Consider the following 8738-nt stretch of genomic DNA (forward strand, 5'->3'; position numbering starts at 1 on the left):
CAGTTGATTGCCAAAAACAACTTCCAAAACGAGAGCCATGAAACACTGACTTCTGGCAAACATATCTTGGCTTTCATTTTGAAAATATCATGGATTCATTTCTGAACATTTCTCTGGAGTATATGCTTGTGCTTGCATCAGCTAGCCTGTACCCAGGATAGGATACATTCCCCACATGCTTCTGTCCGTCTGGAAGGCAGCATGGTGGAACAGGCTCAGCTCAAGACTTCACAGAAGTGGATCGCTACAACTGCAGGGGGTGACGGCTTTGCTCTCACTGGAGAAAGTGAACAATCTGTTTATTTTGAGATTTGAATCACTGCTTAGAGAAGAGATAGGCTAACAGTGAGGTAAGGCAAGCATGTCCCCTTCCTGAATATTTCTGCCTTTTGAGGTTTAATGGCGGACTAGAGAGTCACTTCGGTTATTGAACCTGTTTGTTGTACATTTTTCCTAAGATATGTTTTCAGCTGTGTGTATATACTCACAAGGATTTTGATCTAGGCTACTTTCTCATGTTGTGGAGCTCATCACTCTAATAATGCTACAACCTACTATTAGAATGTAAGCACTGTATTTCTATCTCTAGAACAGGCAAAAGTCAGTACTAAAGTCATTTACATTTATCTCAAGTGGCATCTTCCCTGGACCATTTCCTTCATTGTGTTATTTTGTTTGATGGTGAATGAGGTGGTCTTTCCAAACAGTTCTAGTTACAGATGCTGATAAGTCATACTCATTCCAAATTCCCAGTGAAAACATCAGCTGCAAAGGTCTTACCTCCCCTTTTCCAAGGTTCCTGCTCCCTTTCCTCGAGCCCTTCCTGTTGAATTTTATTCCTAAATTTAGTTTTGTGCTCTTACACATGGCTAACCAGGTTATTTCTAGTGGGGATTAACTGAGATGATTTCTAAACATGCCAGTGTTTCTGCTTTTAGTGGTTCCAGGTGTCTCCTCCTCTTTAACATTGGAATAGACACAACTATAAGGGTTCCTTTGGGTGTGTTTTTTGCCCAGAAATCACTTTCCTATGCCAGAACTCTGAACCCAGTGGGACCTGGAAGCCAACTACCATGCTTTTCTCTCACATGTTCACAGTTCCTGGACTTAAATCCCCATTGGATAAGCCCTTTGGTAAAAATTATCTCATCTTAGCAAATGATAGAGCTGGCTGGTACTGAACAAAGCTGGGGTGTCTTTGACTTAATGCAAGAAAGCCTTAAGCACAACTGAATACATTAACTCACAGTGTAGTCTCTGGTTAACAAGTGCATATGCCTGAAAAATGGGGCAGATAACTGTAGCTGAATGACTTCATACTTGTGGGGTCCCTGGATCAGCTGGTCTGGGATGCCAAGGGACTTGTTGGAAAAGGTGTCTCAAGTCCTGATTATTCAATCAGAAACTATTATAGCAAGCTCTCTAGGTGACTCTGCACACTAATCTTTGAAACTTACTGACCCCTGAATATTCATAGCTCTGCATTTGCTACCACTACCTAGTAGAAAAACTCTTTTTGGAAGAGGAGGTCCTGACGGTGTGGAATAGACTCTTGAGTCTTTTCTAAAGAAATACAGTGATTTACAGGAGGTTCTGATAGGCAGTGAGTAGATGGGCAGGGTGATAAGGGAGATGTTCCTATAAAAGGTCACTATAATTGCTGAGAATGTGTGTTACCCTCTGGATGTGTTGACAGACGAATGACAGCTTGAGAACTAGTGATTAAAGTCAAAAGCTTCAAGAGGAGTGTGAAGGCAAAGACAGAAGCTAGGACATCATTTCAATATTAACAGCTGTACCACTCGAGGATGGAGTGTTCAGAACCAGGCTTTTCTCCATACAGCAGGAGACAAGGTAAGTCATAGACTGCTGATAGAGGGGTCTTCCTCCATGGCCGAGTCTAAAGGTTTATTTTAATTATGCTTATAGATGGTTATGAACCTCCTTACATGGCATGCTAGGAACCATACTGGGGTGCTTTGGAAGCAGATAGCTCTTAATCCCTGAGCCATCTCTTCAGCCTCTCCATAGCCAAATTTAATTACTAACAAATGAGTTTCCATCATCCTTCCCATCCTGAAGCATGGATATGGAGCACTTTGTGGTTTATTAAGGATGTATATAAGGAGATAGTGACAGTTTTCAAAAGCTTCTAGTCCTCATTCTTGGGCCTAAACCAAGTGCTTTAAATGCACCTTTGACATATGTGCATTAACTGTAAGTAGGCATGCACATTTAACTTTTAAGAAATGAACCAACAGTTGAGAGTGTTTCAAAAGAGATGTTTTGCTTGAAAGCCTTATCATCTGATTGTAGAACAAGGCTGGCTAAGAACTAGGGAAGAATGTAGCCTTCTGTTCCTGAATTGCCATCACATGATAGAACACATCAGCTGCCCAGGGCTCTCTTGCCTCCAGCTGCCTGTCAGGTGTTTGTCCTTTTGAGACTCTGGTACAACTGAAAGGCGTTCTATCACATCACCGTCTTGCTGAGCCGTTTTTATTTCTGGGCAAAGCAATAATTTTCTCCTCGAAGTTTTATTTACTTTTATGGCTCTCTCTCTCTCTCTCTCTCTCTCTCTCTCTCTCTCTCTCTCTCTCTCTCTCTCTCTCTCTGTCTCCACAGGCACACATGCATGAGTGTGCACTTGTGTGCTAGTGAGTATAGAGGTCCAGGAGTCCCTCTCTCTTTCCATCGTGCAGAATCCAGAAACTGACATGGGGCTTGACAGCAAGTGACTTAATCCACTGAGACATCTTACTGGCTTCTTCCTGAAGTTTAAAAATTCTCATCCTGCCCCCTTGAACTAGAAAGGCTACAGTAAAGAAAAAGAAGGGCAACGTTTTCATTTCCCTATGTGCTTAATACTTGTCTCCACTGGCCAAGTCAATTCCAGTCATGTCCCACCAGATAGTGAGTTCTCTTGGAAGCCACTGAGTGGAACTATTAGAGCCAAGGAGAGAAAACTGGAAAGGGAATTTATTTCTTCCCGGGAATAATGCCTCATGGAAGGAAATTAAGTGAAGGGTAGGTGTGAGGGTCTGTCTTCAGTAATGACCCATTTTCTTTCAGGAAATACCTTCAATTTAACCCCAGAAGGGTCATAGCACTGAACTTGTGAAGCCTGGCAGCGCTACCATAGATTTCCTTCCTGGTATCTGCTCTTAGCAACTTGGACAATTTAAGTCTCTGGTGCCATCTCTAAAACAGTAACGAATATGTCACACACATGAATGCACAAAAGTGTATGTGTAATACATGATATATTCAGTGCGGTGAAACCCATGTCTGGGTTCCTCACCCAAATTTTACTTCACCCTTTTGTTTGGCTCATTTAAAAATAAGGTTTCTGACACATGATCTTAAATAGTTCATGATAGCTGAAGACGAGCTTGAAACTTCATCCTCCTGTCTCCACCTCCTGAATGCTGAAATTACAGATGTGCATGTAGCCTATGCTCAATTTTATGCTGGGCTCGGGCTAAAACCCTGCATTCTCATGCCAGGCAAACACACCACCAATGAAGCTTTGTCACCAGCCCTCCAAATCTCAAATGTATATGCTTGAATTTCATATCTGTTGTGAAGCCATTTCCTCTGAATTAAAGTAGTCTTTCTTGAAGAAGGGAAACTCATGCCACTTACTAGACACAGGAACCTCAGAAGTTATTAGAGTTATAGGGTCTTCCCCAAAGGTTATAGGATAGAAGGAGTTGCTGGGGGGACTCTTTCATCAGCCAAGCTGCTTGAAAGTTGAGCAGAGACCTCTAAACTGCAGAATTTGTGACTCTTCACCCATGCTGGTACAGGAGCTTTCTGTGATGTAGTTGTCTTTGAGTTACTCACATTCCTGTAGCATTGTAAGCTCACTGATTCACTGAGCTATATTGGAGTGGATTCATTTCTTGGGTCTACTATTAATGTCTATGTCATGTGGAGAGGTATTTGTTCATGGTTCCCCAAGAAATGTCACACAATAGTCCCCCAGGTGAATGTCTTAGGAAGTAGAATCTTTGAAAGGGGATTGTGTCATGAAGATACAGTCTCAAGAACGAGATTGATATCCTTGAAAGGTGACCCAGGAGTGATCTGCTGCCTCTCCTCCCATGTAAGGGATATAGTGAAAAGACATCACCTATAAAATAGAAGATGGATCCCCAGTAGATATGCTAGTGCTTTAGTCTGGAACCTTTCAGCTTAAAGAACTATGAAAAACACTGTTATGAATTACTCAACCTGTAGTATTTTGTTATAGCATCTCAAATTCATTAAATTATTAGATTATCTCCATTATCTTCCTATTCCTGGGTGGCTCTCTCCTTTCCTTTCCCATGAATTACTCAACCTGTAGTATTTTCTTATAGCATCTCAAATTCATTAAGTCATCAGATTATCACCATTATCTTCCCATTCCTGGGTGGCTCTCTCCTTTCCTTTCCCATCAGCACAATCTGCAGTAACAGAGGAACTTACATGGTATTCCCTGTCAAATGACAGAGTAGCGGAATTGCCTTTCACTGATTGGCCATCTACTGAGGCTCTTTGCTTCTTAGATTCCTTGAGAGTGAACCCAAGAATTCCTCACACCACATCCATCTCTTCTTTTTCCTCTGCTGCATTTGCATGGCCAAGAAAATGAAAGACAAGAGCCTAAAGTGGGTGCTTCTGAAGCATCTCCAAGGTCTCGAGCACAGTCCTGTGGGGGGCACACACTGTGAGACCACGAGGCAGGCATCATGAAGATGAGAATAGATTCCCCACATATAAAGTCTTAGTTTTACTTATTAGAATATTTGTTTGATTATGCTATGAAAGATTGGCAAAAAAAAATTAAACAGGAATATAGAAGCACAAGAAGCCCATGTTTATGGATCCTTAACTGAAACTTTCTTAACTGAACATGATTTATAATAATTATCAGATGTGTGCTCTAGCTTGTCTTTAGTCTACAAATAATTGGAAATGAGATCAGTTCTTGGTTTAAACAGCATAGCACGGTCATTTTAAATTCAACAACATTTTATTATAAATTCTTCTACCAATTTGAACCTTGTATTTTTACAATCATGCCTTGTATTTTTAGTCGGTGCTGATATAAAGTACTATTTTTAATTTTTCCCATTTTTTTGGTTTGACTATATTTTTTATTTTTTGTTTGACTATATTCATACTCACTGTTTTTTTTTTTAAACCTGTGGTTAAAAAACACTGCTTTGCAATGAACAGTGAGGCAATGCTGTCTGGGCAAATGTCCAAAAGCTTTGGAATCAGAATGAACTAGGTTCAAGTTAGAATTCTGTCACTGCTGATCTACAAGAATTTAATAGATTATTTTCTTTGGTTAAAAAGAAAAGAGAGAGAGAGAGAGAGAGAGAGAGAGAGAGAGAGAGAGAGAGAGAGAGAGAGAGAAAGTAGGGCTACTTAATAAAGTTCCAAACATCAGGGTTAGGGTCAAAGCAGCCTCCTTTGCCAGGCTGTGTTTAACAATTTTTTTTCCTGAGGTTTGCTTTAATACTAACCAGTGCCTATTTAATCGACCAAAGATTTTTGAATAGTTATGTTCCAGGGCATGATGCTTAGCATCTGCATTTGGGGCAGTGATCCCCAGAACATCTCTGTTATTATGGCCTAGCAGCACTGCAGCCTTCAGAGATTCTTATGGTGGAAATCTGTCTAGTATCTGAATTGAACTGATCAGTAAGGACCTGCCAGGAGGGTTCCTGGACAGACTTTGAGTGGGGAAAGATATGAGACATATATATGTGTGAGTGTGTATATATATACACACACACACACACACACATATATATATATATATATATATATATATATATATATATATATATATTCATTTCTTTCTGCCCTTACCTCATGAAGCTCATAATACTTGAGCTTAGAGCCCCTTAGTAAACACTACAGCTGTCTGGTACTTCTCTGTACATCTCTGAAGTGGTAATAGCTATAGACACATTGTGGCCTGAACACCATCCTTGGAGACAAGAAACCCTTTGAGAAATTGCCCCTGGCTTTGAATACCCACTGAATCTTTGTTGGCTTAGGTCACTGGCTCCATTGTGACTCTTCTATTATGGCATTGATGGAGTACCTAAGCCTGGTCTTAGAACACAGTGTCTCCTAGGAAAGAGATACTTCCAGTGCCAACTTATTACTCAAATACTGTATTAGTTGCACAAGCCTGAGCTCCGATTTCCCACTCTGTAAGCTGAAGATAGTAACAGCAAACACTGGATTTTCATGAGCGCTAAATGAGCTCCGTGAGGGAGGTGTAGCTAGTAGATTTTTTTTTCTTGGCTTGTCTAACTTTATTCCAGTGCATGATTTTCGCTGGCCTCTTTCAGAGCTCGTGTCTTCCTCTCTTTCATGTCACTATTATTTAGTACACTTGGAGACTGTCTTCTGTGGCCCTTGAGGATCTCCGAGAAATTCAGCTTCCTTCCAGTATCCCCGGCCATTATCCACCTACATGCATAGCAATTTCTCTCACTCCCTACAATCTAGTTTTATGGGTTTCATTGGTCCAACAGCTTAACCATAACCTTTGTTTCCTTTCTAAAATGTCCTCAAAGGACACACCTCCAGTCTCTTCATTATTCTTCCTCTCCCAGAAATTCCCCTTTCTGATTACACATTCCTGAGTCCTCTCCCTTTGCCAATACTCCTCCCTCCAATGAGCATTCTATTTTCCTACCATGTACCTCTCAGTTTTTTATTAACTCCTAGTTTTCTGTTCCTTCAGACCAAACTCATCATACTTTTATTCTTCTAATGTAAACAGAAAATTATAACAATCATAAAAATTCACATTATCTCTATCAATGCTCTCATTCACTCATCAAATATGTACTGAAGGATAAAGCTGTTCAAATTGTCTATCTCAACTTCCTTTCCTACACCTTCATATTCACTTAGATTGTTTCCTTTACTTAGTTTAGTCACTCATCATATGCCTATATTTTATCAAGTTGAAGGCAATATCAATAATAAAATGCACCATTAGTACATTATGCATCTCGTAGGATGGAAATTAAATAGTGAAATGCCATCAACTGCAAGATGTGTTCTGGTTCTGGAGCTGTTAAAATATGAAAATATATGCACTTTATGATATACAGAGTAATGATATATTTTTAAATCATTGCAAAGATTCTTCCTAGTCTTTTCTTCTTTTAGTTATTACATTTCTTGAAATAGACTGAGCTGCCAAGCTATGTCTACCTACACCCTAAATATCCCTTATTCCCCTGAAATTTGGCCAAATGAAACTGCTCTCTTAAAAAAAAAATCATAAGTTACAACTGCTGAATCTGAGGCCATGCTGTAGGCTGCAATTCAGGCTATAGCCCTAGATACTGCCTCTCTACATCTTTTCTTCTTGGACCTCTTGCCATCATTCAGAGACCGACTAAAGCCTTTGAGTTCTTCATCACAGTTTAGTTAATCTGTCTTGGTTTTCAGACTGTGTGATTTCCCCTGATCTACTTACCTATTTTTGTTCACCTGCTATCCACACTGCCTATCTGGATTTCTTCTTCTCTTTAAAGCCCCCCCAATGTCAGGCTTTTTTTTTTTTTCTAGTGCTTTACTATTATCCAACGGCTCTCTTGAAAATTGCCTGCTAGTAAAGATGGCACTAAATCCAGCCATGAGGTTCTTGTGACATTTGACTAAACAGATTTTCACTCATGAAGATGTTTTGTTTGCTTCTTTGTTTTGTTGCTGTTGTTTTTCCTGGAATACAAGATATATATTCTCCTGGATTCCTCTGTTACCCTTGTTGTTCCTCCTCAGTTTCTGACATCCTGGTGCCCAGAGACTGGAACTCACTCTCTGGTTGACTTTGTCTAGCCTCATTGATGGCAGAACATCCACTTCTCATTGAAAGACCTCCTAGTCACAGCTCCAACCATTCTCCTCGGACCTCAGACTCATATGCTTCATCACTTGCTCCATATCAGGGAGATCTAAACCTGTATTTCAAAAATTCTGTGTCCAATGATAAATGTCTATTGTCTCCAAACCTGCTTACTTCAAACTATCCCTCACAGAATAAAGCAAGTCTCTCCTTCTGTCCTTCATGCCTCAAAGCAGGAGGCCATTCCTGACTCTTCTTACGTGGTTCTTATTAACATCTCTCAAAATTTAAAAAAAATACAAGAGATGGAGAATACAGTGGAATCTTTTCACTTGGGTTCTCACAGACATTATCCAGTACCAAAGGGCCTTCCTTACCTTTCCTTCTAGGCCCACAGTGTACTATTATCAGCTCTTAAAAGAACATCTAGAACAACCCTGTTGGAATGCAAGTAGAGTTAAAGCATGACACTGTACCACAAAAATGGCTTCCCATTTCATTTACAGCAGTCCCAAGGTCTATTCCCATTATTCAGGCTTGATCTCCTACATGTCTCCCTTACTCTCTGTTGTGTAGCAGTTTCCTATGAGATTCAAACAGTCCATCCTGCAGAGAAGCTCCTTAAATAAAATGGTAAGCAACTCAAAACAGATTCAGGAAGTCCCTGAAACTGACTAAATTCCCTGGGCTCTTCCCCACCAGAGTAAGCAATAAAAACTGCAAGGAAAACTCAGACAAGTCAAGGCATCAAGAGGACTCTAAGACCAGACCAGCTGTCTGGAAGAAGCAGTGGCCAGCCTTGCTACCTGGAAGTGGATTTGACCAACTGAGGCACTTGGAATGGACATCCTTAAATCTGTTGATC

At 40.3% G+C, this 8738-nt stretch overlaps 1 long non-coding RNA gene across 1 annotated transcript; it reads right to left on the reverse strand.

Moving 5' to 3' along the window:
- Window positions 1–2957: 2957 nt before the first annotated feature.
- LOC131910846 (uncharacterized) lies at window positions 2958–5993 on the reverse strand. The gene is made up of 2 exons (XR_009379226.1): window positions 5869–5993; window positions 2958–3199 (listed from the first exon to the last, which is right to left on the reverse strand). It is a non-coding gene; the product is annotated as an uncharacterized LOC131910846 (long non-coding RNA).
- Between the last annotated feature and the right edge of the window lie 2745 nt (window positions 5994–8738).

Source organism: Peromyscus eremicus, chromosome 5 (genome assembly GCF_949786415.1).
Source record: "Peromyscus eremicus chromosome 5, PerEre_H2_v1, whole genome shotgun sequence".
NCBI lineage: Eukaryota > Metazoa > Chordata > Mammalia > Rodentia > Cricetidae > Peromyscus > Peromyscus eremicus.